This window comes from Callithrix jacchus, chromosome 8 (assembly GCF_049354715.1).
Source record: "Callithrix jacchus isolate 240 chromosome 8, calJac240_pri, whole genome shotgun sequence".
Lineage (NCBI taxonomy): Eukaryota > Metazoa > Chordata > Mammalia > Primates > Cebidae > Callithrix > Callithrix jacchus.
The window spans coordinates 38,971,863-38,998,037 of NC_133509.1; the positions used below are offsets into that span (position 1 = coordinate 38,971,863).

Here is a 26,175-nt window from a genome sequence, read left to right on the forward strand (position 1 = left end):
TTGGAAGGCTTCAGCTGTTAACAGTTTAGAATGTCACTGTTCCCAGGAGCCTTTGCACTGAACAGTGGAGATGCGGTGGGCAGGTGTGGAGGGGTAAAAGAGGTGAGGGTGAGAATCTTTACCCACCAGTGACATTTACTCTGATTAGAGAATTTAGGCAGGACAGGCTGGGCCAGGGAGCCCTTCAGAGGGTGAGACAGCTGGTTCTTGACACCCTTCCAATCATAGCCCCTTAGTACTCTGAACTGCTTTTCCTCTCCTTCTGCCTATGCCCTTTTTTAAAAAAGGTATATGTCATGGCACATGGTAGCCCTTAAATAAGTAGGAATTAGTATTGTCATCACTATAAAGTCAGGAATGAAAACAACATAAACGTGAAAACACATATAGCCTAGCCTAAACACACGAGTGCTTGGAGATGCCAAGTAGGAGATGTAGGTGGGTTTTGTTAGGCAGAGCTTCTGAAAGGCAGTGTCCATCTGGGTTTTGAGGCATCTGCCGCCTGGGTGGAAAAAACTGAGCAAAGATGAGGAAGTGAAAACCAGCAGGTTGTGTGTACACAAGAGTGGCTAATAACTGAAGAGATGGTTCCCTCTAAGAGACAGACAAGTAGAGCTGAATAGGTGGCAGGACGCAGTGAGAGGGGAGAGAGGAGCCAAGTTGAAGGGGGCCCTTACAACCAGTTCAACTTTGGGCTGCAATTGCACATGTCAGTGGGTGAGTAAGAGGAAATACCTTCTAGGAGCCTGAAGATCCCAGGCTGAGGATGATACTTGGGACCTCACCCAAGGCAGGAAGTATAAAGGAAGAGGCAAGGTGCAGGATGCAGCGGGGTGTTGACATGCAAAAGGGACGGCAGTGATAGTGGTGATAATAGTGGTTTCAGCCCTTCCACGCTCACCAACTGCAGCAAAAAAGTCCAGAAAGATGAGACTGGGGCGAAAAATAGCGGACCAGGGAAGAGGAAGTCATTAGAAACAACTGTGCTCTCAGGGCAATTTGGTTTAAAATAAATATTGACATTGTATTTAATATTTTATTAGCGATTTCAAAAATTAACATTTTTATTGTTTTTCTGGGTTGGAAGGTATACTGAGGGCTTGATAAACATTGAGATGAGGTTCTGGCCTGGCCCTGCTCCCTGGTGCTAAATTTGCACAAGTGGTACCCCTCATCTTGGGGGTGCTGTGGAAACCATTGCTTCTACCCCACTCATCTTTTTAGCCCCTTAGCTAAGCAGTAAATCTTGCCAAATTAAGCTATCTTTAACTTGTGCTTCTCCCTACAGTGTCACTAAGCTAATATGTGCCGTAAAGTGTGGAAGGGAGGCAGCAATGCTTTCCAGAGGTAAAACTCTCTTCCTATTTGTTTTCCAACCCAAGCCCACTCCTGTGTCATGTTAACCATGGTTTTCAGTGGATGGTGAGATTACAGGAAATGTTTATTTCCTTTAAGCTTTCTGCATTTTTCAAATTTTAATTCCATAACTAATTTTGTTTGTTTTAAAGAAAGAAAAATAGGTTGCAGATTATTGGAGCTTATTGAATTTATTTCTAGAAGGTCTTCTGAGAGAATCCTCTTAAGCCATGAAATTCCCAATCTCTTGATCATGACTCTGTGTCTCTTTCAAGAGAAAATCCTCAGCCTAATATTCAGGGTTTTAAATTTACTTTTTTTAAAGATACAGGACAAGAAACCCTACAAGGTGAACTTTAGAAATGCATTTCTTTCTTTCTTTCTTTTTTTTAGACAGAGTCTCGTTCTGTTGCCCAGGCTGGAGGGCAGTGACACGATCTCGGCTCACTACAACCTCCACCTCCCGGGTTCAAGTGATTCTCCTGCCTCAGCCTCCTGAGTAGCTGGGATTACAGGAACACACCACCACACCTGGATAATTTTTGTATTTTTAGTAGAGACGGGGTTTCATGTTGGTCAGGCTGGTCTTGAACTCCTGACCTCATGATCCACCCGCCTTGGCCTCCCAAAGTGCTGGAATTACAGGCTTGAGCCACCATCCCTGGCCTAGAAATGCATTTCTAAATAGAACATTTACTATCCCCCAGGTGACTGTCTCTCTCTCTCTTTTTTTTTTTTTTTTTTTTTTGAGACAGAGTTTCACTCTTGTCGCCCAGGCTGAGGCAATCTCAGCTCACTGCAACCTCTGCCTCCCAGGTTCAAGTGATTCTCCTGCCTCAGTCTCCCAAGCAGCTGGGATTACAGGAGCCCACCACCATGCCTGGCTAATTTTTGTATTAGAGGTTTCACCATATTGACCAGACTGGCCTCGAACTCCTGATCTCAAGTGATCCATCTGCCTCGGCCTCCCAAAGTGCTGGGATCACAAGCGTGAGCCATCATGTGTGGCCATGTCTCTTCCTTTCAAGGTAGGATGTCACTCATGAGCATCAATTCTTCACTGCATTAAGGAATGTGTGATTCTGGAAGATGCCTGAGTATAGAATTGTGAGGGCATGGCCTATGTCTTATGTCTCATGAAACTCAGCTAGCAGAGAAGAATGGAGAAAGTGGTAATAAGGTTATGATTGTCTCAAAACCAAATGCAGATAATATGTGTATAAAATTAAATGTGGCACTTTGTTTCTTCAGAGCTCATTGTCAGGCTCCATCGAGGTTCATTTGCTAGTTTTCCCTGCTATTAAATGAGAAAGAGGAAATGAGAAGATGGGAGGAAAGGAGCCAGAAAGGGAAGGCAGGAGACTGGCAAGGAGAAGCCCTGACTGCTCTGGAATGCAACATGCAGGTTCCCTCAACCCTCCTGGAGTAGGAGGAGAAGCTGCCCCTCACCGACCACTCAGGAAGGAGAGAAGCCTCCCATGTCAATGCCCCCTGCTCTCCTTGGGTCAGAGCCAGTACTAAGGACAGGTGGCGATAGAAGAGATGACTTTTCTCCCTTGGGCTGCCTCTGATGGAGCCTCATCAGTCCTCTGTCCCCAGCTTAACCCTCCTGGTCAGAGGAAAATGTCCTGGAAAACAATCCCGGCCTTCCCTTGTGTTTTCTTCCTTGGTTTAGTTTCTGCATCATTTTAGTTTTTTTAAAGAGGAGAATAAGCACTTGATTGAATTATGCTCCGAGGAGATATAGGTCTGGAGAACCTGGGATCTGGCTTCCCAGCTGGCATCTTCTTCTCTCATGAGCTCCCAAGACTCTGGTGTCAATGGTAAGGTCTCCTTTCCCCAAACTCCTCCCCAGTATGGCTCATGTGTCACTTAGAAGACTGCTGGGGCTCTAGTGGTATGAAAAGGTACACATTCGGACCCCAAAGTCTTTCAGGCTGGCGCAGTAGGTAAACTAGATCAACAAAACCCACACTCATGAAACCTGGATTCTATATTATTATTATTATTTTAAAAGATGGGGTTTCACCATGTTGGCCAGGATGGTCTGAAACTCCTGACTTCATGATCCACCTGCCTCAGCCTCCCAAAGTGCTGGGATTACAGGCGTGAGCCACCACATCTGGCCAAAACCTGGATTCTAGTCTACAATTTGCCAGCTAATACCTGAAGAAAATCACGTCACTTCTGAGTCTTGGTCTCCTCATCTACCGTATAGGAAACATAGCACTTATCACACAGGCCTGCTGATTGTTGTGAGTGTGGTAAGCTAACTCATGCACAGGGTGCCCTTGCTGGCACATGGCACCTACTTATGCTAGCTAAATGGCTGAACCCCAATTTGTCCCTCTCACCTTCTACCTCATTTCCCAGATCCAATGCTCTGGCATTACATCAATTCAGAAAGAGAAAGTAAGTACTTTCAAAGATAAAAGGCAGCACAGGTGGACTGGGGAGTGTTATGAACTGAATGTTTGTGTTCCCCCAAAATTCACATGTTGGAATTGAATCCCCAATGTGATGGTATAAGGTGGTGGGGCCTTTTGAGGTGATTAGGTCATGAGGGTGGAGCCCTCATGAATTGGATTGGTGCCTCTATAAGAAGAGGTACCAGGCAGCTTTTTAAGCTCTCTGTCCACTATGTGAGAATATAACAAAAGTTGGCAGAGACCCTTGCCAGAACCTGCCCCTGCTAGCACCCTGATCTCAGATTTCTAGCCTCCAGAACTATGAGAAATAAATGTTTGTAGGTTAAGCTACCCTGTCTACGGTAATTTGTTACAGTAGTGTGAACTAAGACAAAGGTAAGGTTAATCTGCTTTATGAAGGATTATCTCCTTGCCAGATGGCCCCCAACTCTCCCACTCCTTATTTTTAAATATCAGATGCCATCTACTAAACTGAACACTCTCCATTGTCTACACTTCCCTTTTGAGCTCTCCAGCCCCAAACCAGACTGTGTTCTCTTAAGTGTATGTTTAATAGGCAAGAAGACTATTACTGACAGGTAATCTAGGTATTTGTAGAGTTCACAAAACAAAAGGAGCAGTTTACAGGCTGTTTTTGAATATACAGTGCTTTGCTGTTGGTTCCTCTCAGAGGAGAGAAGCAATGATAGACGTTTCTAGAAAGGCAAAACTCCATAATCAGGCTAGGAATCAGGCTAGGAAATGCTCTCTGACAATGTGCTGTGGTTCTGGGACCACAGAATGCCTTGGGAAAGAAGCTTTCAAGCTTAGATCCTAAATTTTTACTCCAAATCCCTTTACTTCACTCACCTATGAGCTCCTTGAGGGTGGGCACCATGTCTTAGTCATTTTTGTATCTCCAGGACATAGCATATGGTGGCACCCAATACATCTTTGTTGAATGAGCATTGTTTCAAGTGTCTACCCAAATAAGGTAGAAAACTTGAAGCCATGGACTCCTCGGACCTGCCACCACTGGCCCAGGGAATATGGGATTCCCAAATACAGGTTCTATTTTGGGATTCTGTCCATGAAATTCCTGGGGCAGCACTAACCAAAAAAGATGAATTCCAAGTGCTTTGCTCAACTTCTAGTTCCAACCAAGAGAAAGGAATGCATTGCACACTACCTCCCTCATTGATTACAACCAAAGACTCTTAACAAAATACCAAAAAGCAGTTAACTTAGGTCTCTGAAATGTCCTCTAAAAGTAGCTAGATTGTGAGGAGAAGTCAAAATTCGATGAATGACCAACATGGAGATGGTGAATTTCCTGGAATTTGTTTCCTCCTGGCTTTGACCCAAGAGTGAACTGAATCCTGAAACCTCCATGTCCTGTCATAGACATCAACAACCCCAAGAAATGGCCCATCTTCCTGGATAATCTGGAAAGGGGGCCCCTGCAAGACAGAAAGTGGGGGGAAAATCGTTGTTTTTTTTTCTCTCAGCTCTGCCCCACGGTCAGATGCAGCCCCCAAACTGCACCACCGCCACCTTGGCAGCAGCTTGAGCACTAAAATCTCAAGAGAAAACCTGTCCCTCTGGGTAGAGAAGTTCAGAAAAGGGGCCCCTGTTAAGTCAAGAGTATCAGGTGAGTCCTCACTTTTTTCCTCTTGCACTTTGCTCTAAGGTCTGGCCAAGTGGCATGAAACTCTGTGGCATCATCAGCCACTTCAGTGCTGAGAGCAATTCATCCTTCTAGCCAGGCGACCAGGAAATGAAGCTGGTCCTTTTCCTGCAAGAGGGAAATCTCTCAGAGGAAAGAGAGGGAGAAAGGGATTCCATGTAGGAGCCAACACAAGTCCTGAGCTCACCGGCAAGATGTGCCTGTGTGGTACCCAAACAGCAAAACAAAGGCTTTGGAAGCTGAACTGACATTGAAACCACTGCCTCCAGAAGGTGAGACAGAACTTGCTGTTGAACTTAATGGGGTGGATTGCCTGCCAAAACACAAGACTCAACATGCTTCATGATTTTAACAGGACCAGAGTCTCATAATATACCATATGAAATGTCCAGGATACAGTTGAAAACTACCCAGCGTGATAAGAACCAGGAAAACATGAGGAGTTGTTAAGGGAAAAGATAAGACAATGTTGGAATTAGAAAAGAATGCTTTAAAGAATCTATTATAATCATCCTGTGTGACATAAAGGTGAATGCTCTTACAATGAATGGAAAAACAGAAGTTCTCAGTCAAGCAAGAGAAATTCTATAAAAACAAGAACCAAGTGGAAATATTACAACTGAAAAACACAGTATCTAAAATAAATTCACTGGATGGGCCCAATACCAGAATGCAAATGATAGAGGTAGTGTCAGTAGACTAGAAGGTAGATCAACAGAAATTATCTAATCTGAAAGATAAAAAAGTGCTTGAAAAATAATGAATAGAGCCTCAGGGATCTGTGGGACAATACCAAATGGTCTAACATTCAAGTCATTGGAGTCCTTAAAGGCAAGGAGAAAGAGATTAGTATAGAAAAAAAATTGAAAAAACAATGGCTGAAAACTTCCCAGATTTGATGACTGACATAAATTTAAGATTCAAGTAGCTCATTAAACCTCTAACAGGATAAACATAAACAGAACCGAACATCCCGCAACTCCCTACCTTCCTACCCACCAGTGCCCTCCCCGTCACTTATCTGGACTCTGAAAGCATCTGAGCTTTTGACCCTGGGTAAGGGAAGGAGCACAGGAATCGGAGTCAGACCCCTGGGGATTTTAACCCTGGCTCACTGTCTCATGTGTGAGATCTGGAGAAAACCAGTCTTTCTGCCTGGGCCTCAGTTCCTCACCTGAAAAAATCACAGGGTTGAACTAGACAGTCTTCCAAGTCCCTTTCAGCTCTAAAATACCACCCTTTATGAACTCCTCTGCACACTTCTTCTGTTCAAAAATAATTTTATATATCAAACTCTAATGCTATGAAACAAAAAACTACTTTTCTGCCAAGAGTCTTTTCAGTCCTCATAACGGTGCAAGTGACTGAAGTGGAGATGGTCACAGAGCAGAACCAAAAATGGAGTTTCATAGCAAGCAGAAAGCTGGGTCAGCTTTCCCCAGCACCTTCTGGGGGAGCCCTGAAAGCACCATGGGAAGCCTGGAATTCACTGGAAAGGACAGGAAGCTCTGTAGAGAACTTTTCATTTTCAATAAATGCATTTCCAATTTCATCATGTTTTCCGGAGGCTAAGGCACGGAACATAATGCCCCTATTGCCTTGGACTATGAGTTTGAGGTCCAGTCTGTCAGACTATGTTAACTCACCCACATCTGTAAACATGTTAACAAGCAGCATTTGCATAGCATTTTACAGTTTACAGAACAGCTCCACAAGCATTACCTCATTTCATCCTCCCAACCTCTAAGGTAGGTGGAAGCAATCATCTGTTTCCTCAGAGGAAACAGTCTGAGAGAAGTGGATGTTTTCCTCCAGACCATCCAGCCCTAGCTCCTCTGGCTTCCAATTTTGTCCTCTTTCCCATCACCAAGAACCAGAGTCCTGGATAATGCCGGAGCCACGCCGTGAGCGCCAGCCATTGTGCAATTATCCCACATTTGCAGAACAGGCTGGAGAAGATTCAGACCTTCTCAGCTCATTCCTCCAGACAGAAACGCTGATAGCTGGCTCCAAGAGTCTTCTGTCCCACTTCCATTCCCTTATTTGCCCGGAAGCAGACAGCTTGGCTTGGAGAGGCTCTCTGTGTTAGACAAAGCGAGTTTTTCATTCCCGCACCCCACCCATGATGGCTCTTTTGAAAATATCTTTCCTCCCTTCCCCACAGCTGCTTGTGAAGGTGCAGGGCAGGACTTTAACTCAAGCAGACTTGGGGATGGACAGGACTCCTTCAGGTTTCACCATGGATTGCCCTTGAAGAGCTTTGTGGCTTGGCTCCCACTTGCTCTCCTCTCTGCCAAGGCATTGTGGTTCCCTCCCACTCTTGCACCTTCTTGTGGCCCTGACTCTGTCTGCCCTGATGTGCTGGAGGTCATTCTTCCCTCCCTTCACGAGCCATTTTCAGTTAATTTATTGGTGTATTGTCTCTTCATTTTCAAGAAAAAATACAAAGTAGTCTCTGTGAGTGAGATGATTCATAGCATGCTGTGAGTGTGATGAGTGACGGCATGCTGCCATCATTCCAGAACAAAAAGAAGTCAAAAGGTGGGTGGGTTCATTTCATCCACAAGGAAGTAGATCTTCTTTGTTTTATTCTCTTCTTTGTTTTACCCTTCATGACTCATTCAACCTGAATCAAAGCTGAGTAGTCTTGGCCTTCAAATAGTAGGCTGGGGTGTAAGGGAGCAGAGTGGAGGCACCACCTAAACTGGGGCCATAGGCCTGAACCTTAGGAGTCATGTTCTTATGGCATGGGGCCTGCAGAAGGGGCTGAGAAAATAGAGAGGTAGCATGATGGCATGGGGAGCCCTCGCTAGTGTTCAGACCTTGGTTTTCCCATCTATAAAAGACTCCAGGCCAGGCGCAGTGGCTCATGTCTGTAATCCCAGCACTTTGGGAGGCTGAGCCAGGGGGATCACTTGAGGTCAGGAGTTCAAAACCAGCCTGGCCAACATGGTGAAACCGTCTCTACCAAAAATACAAATTATTTGGGCATGGTAGTGCGCACCTATAATCCTAGCTACTCAGGAAGGTGAGGCAGGAGAATCACTTGAACCCAGGAGGTGGAGGTTGCAGTGAGCTGAGATCACACCACTGCAGCCTGGGTGACAGAGTGAGACTCTACAAAAAAAAAACAAAAACAAAACAAAAAAAAACCCTCAAAAGGATCACACAAGAGCGGGTTGGGAAATGGCTGGGGTGTGTGGCCTCCATGTAAATATTTCCCTACTCACTGTGCTTTCCTACCTAGGAATTGGAACCTTCATTCAAGAAAGGAAGTTAAACCCTCACCTGGCTTAGGTACCTGGAGAGATGGAGAAAACAGGCTTTGCTGTCAGACAGACTCAGGTTTGGATACTCCCTTTGCTCCTTCCTGGCTGCGTAACCCTAGAATAATTACTCAATCTCTCTGAATCTCAGTTTTGAGAGGTTGAGTAATTATTCTAGGGTCATACAGCCAGGAAGGAGAAGAGAGAATATCCAAACCTAAGTTTTCCACCGCCTTGGATTCATGTAGTCTCCCTGATGGCTTTGCAGGCCTTGCTTACCAGTGTGTCCTGGCAGGCAGGGCTCCACAGGAGCCTAGATGTAGTGAAGCAACACCTGGGACAGCAGCTCTCAACATGGGGAGTGGGGCACAGCAGGAGGCCTATGAGAATAAAAGTACTGATTCTGGGAAAGAGGGATTTTTCATCTTTGTCATGGTGGAAGCCAGTATCTGTGAGGTTTCAGGTATGCTGGGCTGTCTAGTGGTCCACAGACCCCTTGAGGTTCCTACACAGGTAGCCCAGGGGTCCATGAAGAGCTCTGTACCATTCTGGGAGAGTGAGGAGATTCATCTCTGCAGTCCTTCCTTTCAATAAGAGTTTTAGTAGCACCCCCTGGAGAATCAGCTCTTTGGGAGTCTCCCAAGAACACCATGACCAAACCATGCTAAACAGATTACACGCTGTTCTGCCTCAGAACTTTAACTTGCATCATTGTTTAGCCTGGAATGTCCTCTCTACCCACCAAAATCCTACCCATATCTAACACCCAGCTCCAATCCCAGCTCTTCTAGGAAGTCCTTCAAACTCTCTCTAGCCCACAGCAATTGTTCCTTGCTCAAAACACATGGTCGTGCCACTATTTTCTTCCTGGAGAATGGCTATTGCTTTTGTTTGTTAACCTCTGACTTTGTATCTTCATAATTATTGGTTTCCTCCATCTTCCTCATTTTCTACTTCTGGCCCAGGCACCAAACCTGTTGGTTGTGCCATTTAAAGATCTCTCAAATTCCTCAACCTCTCTGCATCTCTTGCGGCTCTCTCCTGGTTCCAGCCACCATCAGCTCTTTGGGAGTAACAGCTCCTTACTGACCTCTCTGAATCTGGTCCTGCTTGCTTTCATCCGCTGTCTAACCCTGAGGCCAGAGGACTTTAACATACAAATCTGCTTCAAGCCGGTTATCTCATTTGAGATAACACAGAAACTCTCCAACAGGCCTTTCAAAGTCCTTCAGTTACTGGCCCCAGCCTACCTTTTTGGTTGTGTTCCTCAGCATTCCCCACCTTCACCACCACCATCCCTCAGGCCTGCCCGCAGTTTGGTCAGAGGGTTATGTGTGCTCCTGCACATTCTTTCCACCTGGAATACGCTTCCATCCCACCCACCACACCCCTCATGGTGCATGCTTAGCTTACCCGTACTCAGTCTTTGGGTATCTACTGCAATGATGTCTCATCCACTCAGCCTTGCCCCCCTACCCCAGTCTATACCCAGAGTACCCCGCCCCCTCCCCATCATTGCAATCTTCATTCCATTTGGTAGTTGCCTGTTTACTTGCCTCTGTCCCCCATTAGACTATAAGCAATTTTAGAGCAAGAACCATATCTGCAGTTTACTGTTGTATACCAGTGCCATGATTCTTGCTCTAAACCCAGTGCCAGGCCCAGTGCCGGCCACTAGTAGAGGCTCAAGAAATAATTCTTGAATTAATGATTGAAAAGTAGAATGAACCTATACATCCAGACCCTCAAGGGCAGTGACCATTCCTCATGCTTCCCTGGATCTCCCTTCAGTGCCTAATTCAGGGCCCTGCAGATTCTGGGTGCCAAGGAAAGGAAGAGATTGTTTGCTCTTAGCAAAAAGGCCTCATTAGTTTAATAGCATGCCCCTCTATTTCTTATGTTTCCCTCTCTTCAGATGGAAGGTTTCTGAACTACGTGCTGGCAAGAATGTGGCTGACAATAAGGAGACCTGGATCTGCCTCCAGGGGTGCTGGAGGAGCAGGGCCCTCATGCAGGGTTAGGAGATGCACAGAATTCAGGGCCTCCAGGTGACAGCAGAACCTGAATGGACTGCTCATGGAGGAAGAAGCCCTGATGGAGTCCAGAAACTCACATTCCATTCTGACTTCTTCACCATTCAGCTATGCCGTCATGGGCACATCACTTAGCCTCACTGGCATTCAGTTCCCTCAGTAGTAAAATATGGCAAGGTAAAGGGAAGGACCAACAATTTATCTTCACTTACAACTCTGAGTTATCATTTTATGAAAAAAAAATATGTTGGCTGGGAGTGGTGGCTCATGCATGTCTGGAATCTGAGCACTTTGGGAGGCTGAGACAGGAGGATTACTTGAACCAGGAGTTCAAGACCAGCATGAGCAACATAGTGAGACCTTGCCTCTGCAAAAAACTAAAAACATGTCACCATATTTCCACTAGAGGTCAAGAAGAATAGGGCTGTTTTTAGCCTAAAAATCAGGACAATTAACTCATCTAAAATGAGTTAAGTGTTTTGTAATAATCATCTCATATATCAGATAGGGCTTTAAACTTCATAGTGAGTTTTTATATTTTTTGTTCTTTCAGTAACTGTGGCAGAGAGGTTGCCAATATCCATTCTCCTACTCTCCCCTATCAATCTTATTAGAAATGGCAATATGGCCAGGCATGGAGGCTCAGGCTGAAATCCCAACTCTTTGGAAGGCCAAAGCGTGTAGACTGCTTGAGCCTAGGGGTTGGATAGCAGCCTGGGCAACACAGGGAGATCCCTGTCAAAAAAAGAAGGAAAGAAGGGCCGGCACTATGCCCAGTTAAAAACTACATTCCCAGCCTCTTTTGCAGCTAGATAATGACCATGTGACTAAGTTCTAGCCAAAAAGCTATAAGCAGAAGTGTCATTTAGGAAGCCTCCCTCAAGGAAGAGAATACATGCTTAGCGCTCTTCATTCTCTGCTGGCTGAATGAGAATAAGACATCTGAAACCCAGGCAGCCATATGGGACTATGAGATAAGGTGCCAAGAGTGCTGGTGCGGCAAGACAGAGGGATCATGGGTCCCCAGCACAAGGAGCCACCTTCCCAGTCCTGGGCAATCCTCCCTTTGCACTTCTTTGGCATAAGAGAAAAATCACTTCTAACTTGCTAAACAACTATTATTTTTGTTTTCTTGTTCCATGTAATCAAACCTAATCCTAACTGAGAAAGCAGTGATCTGCTTTATGGAAGACCCTGTGCTAGGTGCTGCAGGGGATGCCAGAGAATATGGGCTTTAGATATACAGAGACTTGGGCAAGAACATTCTGTCTAGGGGCGAAAGAAGTGCCCAGAAGAGTTTGGTGTGGCATGAAGAGGACTCATGGGAGATGTGGTGAGGGAGTATGATGGAAGGTTCTTGAATGCCAGGCTAATGAGGCTGGAGTCCATCTTGTGACAGACAGAGCAGATAACCTTGTTCCAATGTACAAATGGAGAAGCCCAGGCCTCAATAGGTTGAAGGACTTGTCCAGGGTCACCCAGCCAGGGAGTGGCAGAGCCCATCTCAATTCTCCTGATCCTTCAATTCTGTGCTCTTTGAGAGAATCTGAGGCAGACGGAGTAAGAATAGAGGTTTCACACTTTGACCCACCCTCATCACACCCCATCATGTTCAAGAGGGGGGCTTTGGGGGTTGCCAGAAGTCTAGGATCTGGACCTATCTTTAACTCAGAGCTCCCTGCTGGGCCTCCCGTGTAGCTCCCCTTCACAAGGCCATAATAGCCAGGGTGCTATCCCACTATGTAATAAGTACCAATGAGTCTGTCACAGTGCTGGGTGCTTTAGGTACATGATCTAATTTACTGCCCTCAGCAGCCTAAAATATTTTTTAAAAACATTTTACAAGTGAAGATGAAGAAACTGAAGATCTAAGAAATGAAGCCACCTACTCAAAGCCACTCAGTCGATAGCAAAGTGGATACAAAGCCATGTTTGTTCAACTCCAAAGGTAAGTTCCTAGCACCACATTCTAATGTCTTCCTGATCCTCACCAAAGCATGTAACAGTCTCCTGTCCCTGTTCAGACTCCCAAGGACTTACCTGGTTTGATGGGCTGACCTGGCCAGGGACCTCCTATGAGGCTCCGGCTGGTTACGTTCTACCTGGAGCCAGGAGCCAGTTTCCCTCCAGCAATCACATCACTCATGCCCTGCCCATGACCCCACATGGGTCTGGGACCTCCTGGAGAGGGGGCAGGCCCCTGCCTTCTGTGGCCTCAGTCTTCCTGGAACTCTTACTTTTGGCTGATCATGGGGCAGGGGTGTCAGAGTTTCTTCAATCTAGGTTCTAGAGCTCACAGATTCCAGAGAGCTGTTTCCTGGGATTGGGGGTATTTTTTGTGTCCTGATTGGCTGTCATGGTTAGAATGCATTCATTATGAATCGAGCTGACATTCTTTTGGGAAACAACTGGTCATTAGAACTGAATCTTCTCTCATTACCAGCATTTGGAAAGTTGAGTTTCATTTTGTCGGTCATTCAGTGCATCTTTGCAATAATGTGGTATGTCTAGCATTCCAGCATGAACCACAGATTTCCCCAAGTAGACCATACAGCTTTCTTTTGGAACTTTCACAGGAAACACCCTGAGATGTAGCCTGCAGAGCTGAAGGCAACAGATGAACCTCAGCCCCTCTGTATTCATTGCCCAACTCTGAGAGGTCCAGAACTTTGCCCTCAGTTGTCACCAGCCCACACATTCCTGTCTGGCACAGCCTCCCTTCCCATTGGCCAAACTCTCAGTATTCCTTTTCGAGCTCCACCTGTCTCACCCCTACACCCTTTCCCTTAATCAGGCTGAAGTTGGAATGTGTTCACCCAATTTTATTATAACTACATATATTCAGCTTAGTCTAAGCTTTAGCAGATTTTCATAGTTATTAATGGAATATTATCTATTTCCTTATAAACACTGTAATCAGCATTCCCATTCTCAAATGCACTATTTAAAGTATCTGAAGATCAGACACTTTGAGTAATTTAAATTTATGACAAAGTTTTCTGAAGATATAAGCAGATTCTGTTAGATACAGATGCACATACAATTCTTACAACACTTTCAGGCACTGTAGAGTGATCAAAATATCTGACCAGAGCCTGTCACTGTACCTCGTAGACATTCTTACAAACAGCTCTTATCTAATCCTCATAACCCATCACCTGTCACCCATAAGTGACACTTAAACCATTAGATCCACATGATTACTGAATGCTTGCTTCTTCATTGGTTACAGGAATCTCGTGAAAATCTTGTCTTCATATTATATAGCAAGACTTTGGGCTTAGGCATACTTCTAGGACAAATAAGCAGTTAATGACCATGAAAGGCCTTTGAACCCCATGTAGCCCTGCACGTATGCAAGCTGCTCTTTTAGGTGGATCCTCCCAGGGTGGCTCTTCAATGACTGTGTACTGAATTGGACATGAATATAGCCGATAGACAGCATTAGGGACTCATCCTCTGGCCCCAGAGGCCCATGAAAGAGTGTCCAGGCAGGACAGACTATGCTGGGAAGGGGGAAGGCCTGGACCCTCATTGAGTGGAAAGGAACCCAAAAGGAAGGGAAATCCATCAACATCCTGTGAACTAAATAGACAGAAATTCTGTTTAGGAAAAAAACCATGATAAATAAAATTCCTGAGTGCAGCTGCTAAGTCAAGGAGCACCATACACATCCTCTTCTGCAAGAGAATGAGAAGATGGAGCCACAGCTCCCATCCCATATCTGCATCTGGCGTGGCCTTCCCACCATAGGCCATGGGTCAGACCTGGCTCCACAGGCAAAGGGGCTGCTTAGGCCAGACCTGAAATAGGCTGAGTGGAAACCTGCAAGCCCCTTCTGCCTCCCTGTGCATGGAAAGGAACTGTCAGTGAGTTTGGAGATCTCTGCCCTTGTCAGAGGAAGGTGTCCTAATCTCAAGGCAGGGCAGGTGTCTGTGGCCGAGAGCTGAGCAGAGAACAAGCAGCCAGTGGAGGCTTTCATCTGAACTGTGCAGCCCTTACCTGACTGGGAAGCACAAGTGATAATTAGTAGCAAGTTACTTTATGTAAAGCCTCTCTATTTTTGTGTGCTATATTTAGAGAAACAAACTGCTTTGGCATTTAGAGATGAATTTTATGTAAGAGTTTGTTGCTGCTGCTGCTGTTGTTACTGTTCATCATCCAGATAATAAAAGCAAACTAGAAATACTCAAATGCCAGTGCCACCACCAAATATATAAAATATGTCATAGGCCCCTTTCAGTCATCCTATTCTTAACTTTTAGGAAGAGCCTTTGTCATAATCTGATGCTTGACAAAATGTTTTCCATCCTTGTATCACCTCCACCCCCTGCTTCCCCATTAGGATTTTGCAAGTGCATTTGATTGTAACAACCTAACTCACCAGGTGGCGTTGGGCCAGTCCCTACTGCACTGGGTCTCACCAGCTGGATGCAGGACCTCTCAGTTTCTCTCCCACTGTGGAGACTTTTTCATCTCCATGAGTCCATAACCAGTGATCCCATTAGGAAACAATGCAGTTTCTAGAATTTTGTGTCTGTAGGGAACATCCACTTCTGGCTGAACTGTCCCTAAATGCCGCTAACACAGAGCTTCCAAACTTTCAAGCCTCAATAATGGCTCCAAGGAATTCAGTGTTCTGAATTCTGCACCAAATGAATTCTGGAGCTACATGAAGGGGCCTGGACAGGCATTAGTTGGCTTGGTTCAAAGAAGGAAATTGACCCATTGCCTTTTTCCTGTTTTCCCTTGCAGTGGCCTCCAGGGCTGCTGTTTCTGGACATCTCCCCAAACCCCTACCACCATGTTATCACCACTCTGAGAGTCCAGGCCCTTGGGTGGTCCACAATTGCTCACCATGCCTGGCCTTTCTCCAGCCCTCTCTCTCCTTGCCTGCTGAGAAGCTCCTTCTTATGGAAGCTGCTCTTAGGTAGGGAGTTAGCCACACTCAGGCATAATACTTCCTAAAGAATTTAAGTGCATATGTCTTAGGGAGGAGAAAAAAAATCAATTAAGCTTCCAAAGAAATTAGAGTAGTAGAACTTATGGCATAAGTGATAAACAGAGGTGGAAACGTTTTATGGCATGAAAGCCTTCCAGCACAAAATTTTTGGATTTGGGTGTGCCTCTACTCTTTTTTTTTTTTTCCCCCAACCATGTGGTCTTGGGAAATTTATTTAGCCACTGTGAAAGTCAATGTCTGTGACTAAAATGGCTATGGAGCCATGGACTCACAAGATAACGTGAAAGAGCTTGCGAATTGTAAAGCTCAGCACAGACCTCAAAGTCCATGCCCTGCCCCCAGCACCCTGCCTCCTCCTCTGCCGGGGTGTCATCTCCATCTCGGCCCTGACACTCAGAGCCCTGGCAAGAAGAGGGAGGATGTGCACCAGCGCTTTCCCCTCCAACCTTCCCACACTGCGTGCCCTCCCCACCTCCCAACTCACCACAGGGATCTCCAAATGTTGCTTTGTGTATGTGGATTTTTCCCCCCAAGAACACTCCAAATTTCTGGAATCCACAGGCTGAATTTCACCACAGGGTTTCTGACACCGCCTTTGAAAGGACAACGGGACTCTGTGCCAGAGCGGAAGGGAGGAGGGTCTGTGTGGAGCTTTTCTACGTCATGGCTAAAATCAGGGGACCTGTGGACCTTGCTGCTGCTGCTTTTTTTTTTTAACCTATCAAAAAACATGTCCCTTCTAACAATATTCACAGAATCTCTCAGCTTCCCCCACCCAAAGACTGGGCAGTGTGACGACGGGCTTGGTCCAATATTACAATCAAGCAGCACTTGGAATGGATTCCCACATGTGGAGGCCAGTCAGAAGGCACCCCGCCAGCCCCAAAAAGAGTAGACACAGGTATTTATTTAAAGGTAGACATTTCTGGTCATTGCCAAAAATTAATATTTTATAAATCATAACTTCTTGGGAATTATTCTAGTTATTTCTAATTACCATTAGCCTCATATAATAACAATTTGTTCCTAAATAAGTTTAGGAATTTTTGTTAAGATGCTAACATAGAAATAAGAATGAAAAAACAAAGCCAATTTATAGGCTACTAGACCATGGTTAAAAGAGGGGCCATCACATTGATTGAGCCCCAGTCTGGGGAATTAAGTAAAGCACCCTATGTAACAATGTAATAGATCAATCAGGGTGGGTTAGAACCCAGTTCTTCTAATCCAGGCCAGCTCCTGGCTGGTTAAGAATAAAATGGCAATAAAATAATATAAACTAAAACGTAATTATGAGCCAAAAATAAAAAATAACTTTAAAACTGGTTAAAAATGAAATGTCTATTTAAATCCAGCTAACCAACAAACACATAGAAATTAAAATTAAGTGAAAAAAAGCAATGGGAGATGCAAATTTCAGAAGGTAGAGTAAATGTTAACTGGAAATCCTTTAAGCTGTCCACTGATCTTGAATTTTTACTATCAGGTCTAGGGACCCTAGGGGTTATAATTCTGAGATGGAAGTGATTCTATGTTGGGGAAACAAAAGTCAGAGGCAAAACAATAACAAAATTCTGGGGTTTGTTACAAACTAAAGTCAGAAGTAGATCTGTAACCTCATTTTTGATGAAAATGACAAAGCCAGATAAGTTAAAGAAAATACTTCCTTTCCCCTCCTCACAAAAGGGAACAAAATACCAGTTACAAGAAAAACAAAATAATTAAGAGAATTCATGAACCAGATAAACTTTCCAAGTTTAGGGCACACGGTTAGCTGCTTGGGAGGCCAGAGTATTGCTTGAGCCCAGGAGGCTGAGGCCCGCTTGAGTAACAAGCAAGAGACCCTATCTCAAAAAAATTCCCCGTTTGCCTAGGGTAAATGTCCAAACCAAACTGTTACAGGGCAAAGCCCTTATAGTGGTTCTGAACAGCAAGCTGAAGACAAATGTCCTGTGGGTGTTCTTTGCTGGCAGGGTGTATGGGTTGTGAGGACTGAGAAGCCTGGGAAAAAAGATCCCTTTGTAAGGACTTGCAGCCCAGAGATACTCGCCTCCCCTGCCATCCACTTTGCTTGCTCTAGCCTCTTGGGCTAGCCGAGTATGACACTAACCATGGGGATTGAGCCTTGTAGTTATCCCGCAAGTACAGATGCTCCTTGACTTACCATGGTGCTACAACCCGATATACCCAGTGTATGTTGGAAATATTGTAAGTTGAAAGTGCACTGAGTCTACCTAACCTACCAAACATCATAGCTTAGTGCAGCCTGCCCTAAATGTTCTCAGAACACTTACATTAGCCTGCAATTGGGAAAATCATTTAACATAAAGCCCGTTTTATAATATGGTATTGATTAGCTCATGTAATTTATTGAACATTGTATTGAAAGTGAGAAACAGAATAATTGTAATAATTGTATGGGTACTCAAAGTACAGTTTCTACTAAAAGTGAACTTCACACCATCGTAAAACTGAAACATCATAAGTTGAATCATTATAAGTCAGAAGTGTCTATAATTGAGATCATTCCTGAGTCCTCCCCAAATTTTCCCAGTTTAATTAGGGTAGATGTCCAAACCAGATTGCCACAGAGTAAAGATTTGTCTTAATGAGCACTGTCACCTCAATGCATAGTTAGTTTACCCCTGGACCTCCCAAGGCCCAGCTTCCAAGTGGCCAGAGGCAAAGCTCTTCTAGAAAAAGAAAAAGAAGAGAATTGCATGGGCAGCATCAGATGTCCAGAATTCTTGAACAATGAAAATGAGACCAGAACAAAACTCATAATAACCCAACATAGACCTTATAGTTAAAGAATTCTTGCTGTAGAATTTTCAACTACACAGTTTAGAATGTGGCTCAACTTTAAGCATTACTAGTAAATTCCAGTGATCTGGACTTTCAATTTTCTTTATCAGATTTGTCCAAAATCATGCTAAGTATCTAAAGAAAGGAACAATGTATATATGACATAGTGGTGTCCTTGAAACTAAAAAATTACAAGTTATGGAGTACAATGGAGTTGTATAACAGAAAATGTTCTTTTTCAAGTTCATTTTCCAGAAACAATAGAATTTTAAACCTGGAAGAAACTTTAATATGAGACCCAGGTTTGTGACAGTGATATCATCTAACAAAATGAGACACAGGGCTTTGGAAGGAGCCAGGGCAGTGAGATGCCTGAAAGTGCAAATGTCTTTAACTTCATGATGTATCTACCATAAACACATTGCTGTGTAATTCCTTTGAATCATTGTTTACTGCATTTCTTTGAACCATTGGCTTTTAAACCTGGAAATATGACCTTGCTTGCCCAGGGCCATACAGCTAGTTGCAGGGAAAGTCAGGCATCAAGCTTAGTCTCTTGAATCCTAACCCAGAACTGTTTTCCCTACCTCCACTACATCCTCAAGGACTCTGCATATATCACTAATCATCCAAAAGCAGCTCATATTTTGGTTTCTGGCAGTCAAGAAAAGGTCTTAATCATCTAGCATCTTGAAAGAATAAACATGAGTAACATTTAGAAGTACAGTTACTTAGGACTTAGTCCAGTCCTAAAGCCAGTGGGTGATCCATGGTGCCATATGCCAGGCTGGTTACTGCCCAGATCTCTCCTGTTTGTGTTCATCACTGTTCTCCATTTCTTTCAGAATCGACTGCCAGGGCTAATTAAACTCCCAAGTAAAGCCCAAGGCACCATTAGGGGCTCAGCTGGTGAGCTGGCTGGTGGAAAGCACAAAGCAGTCTCCTGTGTTTGATTTCCACAGACACAGGGGATTAAATTAGTAGAGCCATCTAATGTTCCCACCCCCCAAATCATGCATGCATGCATTCACTCATCCATCCATTTACTAATTCGTTTGACTTTTTTTTTTTTTATTTCTTTGAGACAGAATCCTGCTCTGTCATACGGTGACATGATCTCATCTAACTGCAACCTTTGCCTCTGGGGGGATTCAAGCAATTCTCCTGCCTCAGCCTCCTGAATAACTGAGACTATAGGCACATACCACACCCAGCTAATTTTTGCATTTTTAGTAGAGGTGGAGTTTCACCACGTTGCCCAGGCTGCTCTCAAACTCCTGGCCTCAAGTGATCCACCCACCTTGGCCTCCCAAAGTGCTGGGATTACAAATGTGAGCCACCATGCTTGGCCCATTTGACATTCTTAATGAATGCCTTAGGACATAGAACACATCCATTTCTTCCCTCAAGGAGTTTACAGTCATTTTGAGAACATAAGAAATGAATTCATGAAGAAAAAGTTAAGTTGCAACAAGTGTGGGCAGAACAGAGAAGTGGAGAAAGAGGCTCCTCAATGTGGAGCTGATCAGGGAGGCCTTCATGGAGGAGGCAGGGCCTACAAGCTCCTGGGAGGAACTAGGTGTGAAGCCTCTTGATTCTATTATTCCATTCCTTGGCAGAACAGAGAAATAGTCCAGTGACACTGAGGAGTAGGATTTATCAGTCAGTTGCTTGGGGACTTAATCTCTGAAGTTTCCTCAAAGTGGAAAAGAAGGTTATCAAGGACCCAGTGTCTTCAGGATCCAGTGTCCCTAGGCCCCTTGGGGCTCAGCCCAACAGACAGAAGCATGTTCTTCACAGGCACTAGTTCAGTTAGAATAGTGGCTGTCTGCCACATCAGACTCAGTGTGCCTTCTTATAACACAAGACTCCATCTTGGAAAAAACCAAACAAATGCAAACAAACAAGCAACACGTAACTTGTAACTCTCCTTTTGTTATGCTCAAATGAAACCCATAGATAATATATCTACCTACACACAAAATTTCCTCCCCAAATTCATAATATCAAAAAAATGTAATGCACTCACTGTGTTATAATCAAGAAACAAAATCAATTTTATAGAAAAATAAGCATTTCAGGATCCCAAGATGGCTGAATAAGAGGCAGTTCCGGAAAGCAGTTCCCAGCGAGAGAGATGCAGAAACTGAGTGGTCTCCACAATTCCAAATGAGGTACCAGGCTAATTCTCCGGGTCTGGTTGGACAGTGGGTATAAACCAAATAGGGCAAGTTGAGGCAAGGCGGGGCACTGCCCCACCCAAGAGGTGCATGTAACCGACTGGAGGACCAGGGGATCTCCCGCTTTGGAACCTCTGTTCGGATACAGCACTCCACCCAAGCCCTCTACAACCCACAGAACAGGAGGTCTTTGCAGGGCTGAAAAGCTTCAGCTAGCTGCCTGAACAGGGCAGAACAGCAACTTCAGCCAGTGCGGGGGCTGTCAGCATACTTCTATGTGGAAGCATTGGCTGATCTGAAAGCCAGAAAGCCGGCTGGATGGAGCCATCCACCCCCAGAAAGAAGGGGAACTGAAAACAGGGAAACAGCCCATAGGGCAAGATGGGTCCCCCGACCTGGGCAAAGCCCAGCAGGCTAAAATACTCTTACTCAGAGTTTCGCACTCAGAACATCAGTTTGGTAGCAATCAGGAATGATCGAGCTCGGTGCGGGGAAGGGAAGCCACCATTGCAGAAGCCCACCTAATCACCTAATTTTCCTGAGTAAATAAAAGATGCAGCAGCTCCACTGAATTGGTGGCAGCCCAGCAGCGCCTCTGAAGGCAGACAAAGGAAAGGCCACCTCCCTAAGCAGCTACCTGAGATCAAAACTATCTAAATCCAAGAGATGGGGAGAAACCAGTGAAAGAATGAAACCATCAAAAACCAGAACATCTCTCCCCCACCATGAGATCACAACTCCTCACCAGCAAGGGAACAAAGCAGGACAGAGAACGAATTTGATGAATTGACAGAAGCAGGCTTCAGAAGGTAGGTAATAACAAACTTCTCTAAGTTAAAGGAACGTGTTCTATTCCAATGCAAAGAAACTAAAAACCTTGAAAAAAGCTTCGAAGAAATGCTAACTAGAGTAACCAGCTTAGAGAAGAACATAAATGACTTGATGGAGCTGAAAAACACAGCACAAGAACTTCGAAAAGCATATACAAGTTTCAATAGCTGAATAGATCGAGCAGAAGAAAGGATATCAGAGATTGAAGATCAACTCCATGAAATAAAATGAGAAGGCAAGAAAACAGAACAAAGAGTGAAAAGAAATGAACAAAGCCTTCAAGAAATATGGGATTATGTGAAAAGACCTAATCTATGCTTGATTGGTGTACCAGAAGATGACAGGGAGAATGAATCCAAGCTGGAAAACACTCTTCAGGATATTATCCAGGAGAACTTCTCCAATCTAGCAAGGCAGGCCAACATTCAAATACAGGAAATACAGAGAACACCGCAACGATACTCCTCTAGAAGAGCAACCCCAAGGCACATAATCATCAGATTCACCAGGGTTGAAACAAAGGAAAAAATACTAAGGGCAGCCAGAGAGAAAGATCATGTCACCCACAAAGGGAAGCACATCAGACTCACAGCAGATCTCTTGGCAGAAACCCGACAAGCCAGAAGAGAGTGGGGGCCAATATTGAACATCCTTAAAGAAAGAATTTTCAACCCAGAATTTCATATCCAGCCAAACTAAGCTTCATAAGTGATGGAGAAATAAAATCCTTTATGGACAAGCAATTGCTGAGAGATTTTGTCACTACCAGACCTGCCCCACAAGAGCTCCTGAAGGAAGCACTAAACACAGAAAGGAAAAGCCAGAACCAGCCACTGCAAAAAAGAACCAAATGGTAAAGACCAAAGATGCAATAAAGAAATTACACCAACCAAAGGACAAACCAGTAATAAAATGGGAGGATCAAATTCACACATAACGATATTAACATTAAATGTAAATGAACTAAATGCCCCAATCAAAAGATGCAGACTGGCAAATTGGATAAAAAGCCAAGAATCATCAGTGTGCTGTATTCAGGAGGCCCATCTCACATGCAAAGACACACATAGACTCAAAATAAAGGGATGGAAGAAGATTTATCAAGCAAATGGAAAGCAAAAAAAAGCAGGGGTGGCAATCCTAGTCTCTGATAAAATGGATATTAAACCAACAAAAATCAAAAGAGACAAAGAAGGGCATTGCATAATGGTAAAAGGATCAATACAACAAGAAGAGTGAACTATTCTAAATGTATATGCACCCAATACAGGAGCACCCAGATATATAAAGCAAGTTCTTAATGACATACAAAGAAACTTAGACTCCTGCACAATAATAGTGGGAGACTTTAACACTCCACTGTCAATATTAGATAGACCAACGAGAAAGAAAATCAACAAGGAAATCCAGGACTTGAAAGCAGATCTGGACCAAGTGAACTTGATAGACATTTACAGAACTCTCAACCCCAGATCCACAGAGTATACATTCTTCTCAGCACCACATCATAGTTACTCTAAAATCAACCACATAATTGGAAGTAAGTCACTCCTCAGCAAATACAAAAGAGTGGAAATTATAACAGTCTCTCAGACCACAGGGCAATCAAATTAGAGCTCAGGATTAAGAAACTCACTCAGAACCACATAACTTCATGGAAACTGAACAACTGACTCCTGAATGTCGACTGGATAAACAATGAGATAAAGGCAGAAATAAAGATGTTATTCGAAACCAATGAGAATGAAGACACAACATACCAGAATCTCTGGGACACATTTAAAGCAGTGTCTAGAGGGAAATTCATAGCAACAAATGCCCACATGAGGAGGAAGGAAAGGTCTAAAATCAACACCCTATCATCAAAATTGAAAGAGTTAGAGGAGCGAGATCAAAAAACTCAAAAGCTAGCAGAAGACAAGAAATAACTAAGATCAGAGCAGAACTGAAAAAGACAGAGACACAAAAAATCCTTCAAAAAATCAACAAATCCAGGAGCTAGTGTTTTGAAAACATCAACAAAATAGATAGACCACTAGCCAGACTAATAAAAAAGAAAAGAAAGAAGAATCCAGTAGATGCAATAAAAAACAATAAAGGGGACATCACCACTGATTCCACAGAAAGACAAACCACCATCAGAGATTACTATAGACAACTCTATGCACACAAACCAGTAAATCTGGAAGAAATGGATAAATCCCTGGACACTTACAGTCTTCCAAGACTAAACCAGGAAGAAGTTGAAACCCTGAATAGACCAATAACAAGGGCTGAAGTTGAGGCAGAAATTAATAGCCTACAAACTAAAAAAAGCCCAGGTCCAGACAGGTTTACAGCCAAATTCTACCAGACATACAAAGAGGAGTTGGTACCATTCCTTCTGAAACTATTCCAAACAATCCAAAAAGAAGGAATCCTCCCCAGCTCATTTTATGAGACCAACATCATCCTAATACCAAAACTGGGCAGAGATGCAACAAAAAAAGAAAACTTCAGGCCAATATCCATGATGAACATCAACACAAAAATTATCAATAAAATACTGGCAAACAGAATGCAACAGCAAATCAATAAGCTTATTCATCATGATCAAGTAGGCTTCATCCCAGGGATGCAAGGCTGGTTCACCATACACAAGTCTATAAATGTAATCCATCATATAAACAGAACGAAAGACAAAAACCTCGTGATTATCTCAATAGATGCAGAAAAGGCCTTTGACAAAATTCAACAGCCCTTTATGCTAAAAACCCTCAATAAACTAGGTATCAATGGAACTATCACAAATTAATAAAAGCTATTTATGACAAACCCACAACCAACATCATACTGAACAGGAAAAACCTGGAAGCATTCCCTTTGAAATCTGGCATAAGACAAGGATGCCCTCTCTCACCACTCTCATTCAATATATCATTGGAAGTTCTAGCCAGAGCAATCAGGCAAGAAAAACAAATAAAGGTATTCAATTAGGAAAAGAAGAAGCCAAATTATCTCTGTTTGCAGATGACATGATTGTATATTTAGAAGACCCCATTGTCTCAGCCCAAAATCTCCTGAAACTGATAACTGCAGCAAAGTCTCAGGATACAAAACCAATGTGCCGAAATCACAAGCATTCCTATACACCAATAACAGACAAACAGAGAGCCAAATCAGAAGTGAACTCCCATTCACAATTGCTACAAAGAGAGTAAAATACCTAGGAATACAACTAACAAGGGATATAAAGGACCTCTTCAAGGAGAACTACAAACCACTGCTCAACCAAATAAGAGAGGCCACAAACAGATGGAAAAACATTCCATGCTCATGGCTAGGAAGAATCAACATCATGAAAATGGCCATACTGCCCAAAGTAATTTATAGATTCAATGCTATACCCATCAAGCTACCTATGACCTTCTTCACATAACTGGAAAAAACCACTTCAAACTTCCTATGTAACCAAAAGAGAGCCTGCATAGCTAAAACAATCCTAAGCAAAAAGAACAAAGCTGGAGCTATCCTGCTGCCTGACTTCAAACTATACTATAAGGCTACAGTAATCAAAACATCATGGTACTGGTACCAAAACAGAGATGTAGACCAATGAAACAGAACAAAGGCCTCAGAAGCAACACCACACATCTACAATCATCTGATCTTTGACAAATCTGAGAAAAACAAGCAATGGGGAAAGGATTCCCTGTTTAATAAATGGTGTTGGGAAAACTGGCTAGCAATGTGCAGAAAGCAGAAACTGGACCCCTTCCTGACACCTTACACTAAAATTAACTCCAGATGGATTGAAGATCTAAACATAAGACCTAACACCATAAAAATCCTAGAAGAAAACCTAGGCAAAACCATTCAGGACATAGGCATAGGCAAGGACTTCATGGCTAAAACACCAAAAGCAATGGCAAAAAAAGGCAAAATAGACAAATGGGATCCAATTAAACTCCAGAGCCTCTGTATAGCAAAGGAAGCAATCATTAGAATGAAATGGCAACTAACAGAATGGGAAAAAAATTTTGCAATCTACCCATCTGACAAAAGCTAATATCCAGAAACTACAAAGAAGTAAAACAGATTTACAAGAGAAAAACAAACAAACCAATTCAAAAGTGGGTAAAGGATATGAACAGACACTTTTCAAAAGAAGACATCTATGAGGCCAACAAACATATGAAAAAATGTTTATCATCACTGGTCATTAGAGAAATGCAAATCAAAACTACATTGAGATACCATTTCACACCAGTTAGAATGGCGATCAATAAAAAATCTGGAGACAATAGATGCTGGAGAGGATGTGGAAAAATAGGAACACTTTTACACTGTTGATGGGAGTGCAAATTAGTGCAACCATTGTGGAAGACAGAGTGGCAGTTCCTCAAGGACCTAGAAATAGAAATACCATTTTACCCAGCAATCCCATTATTGAGTATATACTCAAATAATTATAAATTGTTCTATTATAGAGACACATGTACATCTATGTTCATTGTGGCACTGTTTACAATAGCAAAGACCTGGAACCAACCCAAATATCCATCAATGATAGTCTCGATAAAGAAAATGTGGCACATATACACCATGGAATACTATGTAGCCATAAAAAAAGATGAGTTCATGTTCTTCATAGGGACATGGATGAA

At 43.5% G+C, this 26,175-nt stretch overlaps 1 protein-coding gene and 1 long non-coding RNA gene across 26 annotated transcripts in view; one reads left to right on the top strand and one right to left on the bottom strand.

Annotated features, from left to right (window-relative positions):
* CYP19A1 (cytochrome P450 family 19 subfamily A member 1) overlaps positions 1-16,318 on the bottom strand; it is a 95,716-nt gene extending 79,398 nt beyond the window's left edge. Inside the window, exon 1 of the mRNA XM_009005417.5 lies at positions 16,198-16,318. The gene's annotated coding sequence lies outside the window, so the exon portion shown is untranslated. The remainder of the gene's footprint in view (positions 1-16,197) is intronic.
* Positions 1-24,060, top strand: part of LOC118144843 (uncharacterized) — a 236,035-nt gene extending 211,975 nt beyond the window's left edge. For 7 of the 25 annotated variants that reach the window (XR_013520983.1, XR_013520990.1, XR_013520977.1 and 4 more), the window contains 3 exons: positions 1,289-1,347; positions 2,112-2,384; positions 10,633-13,193. This is a non-coding gene — a long non-coding RNA (uncharacterized LOC118144843). The other 18 variants (XR_013520979.1, XR_013520980.1, XR_013520995.1 and 15 more) reach the window with 16 other exon arrangements.
* The last annotated feature ends 2,115 nt before the right edge of the window (positions 24,061-26,175 follow it).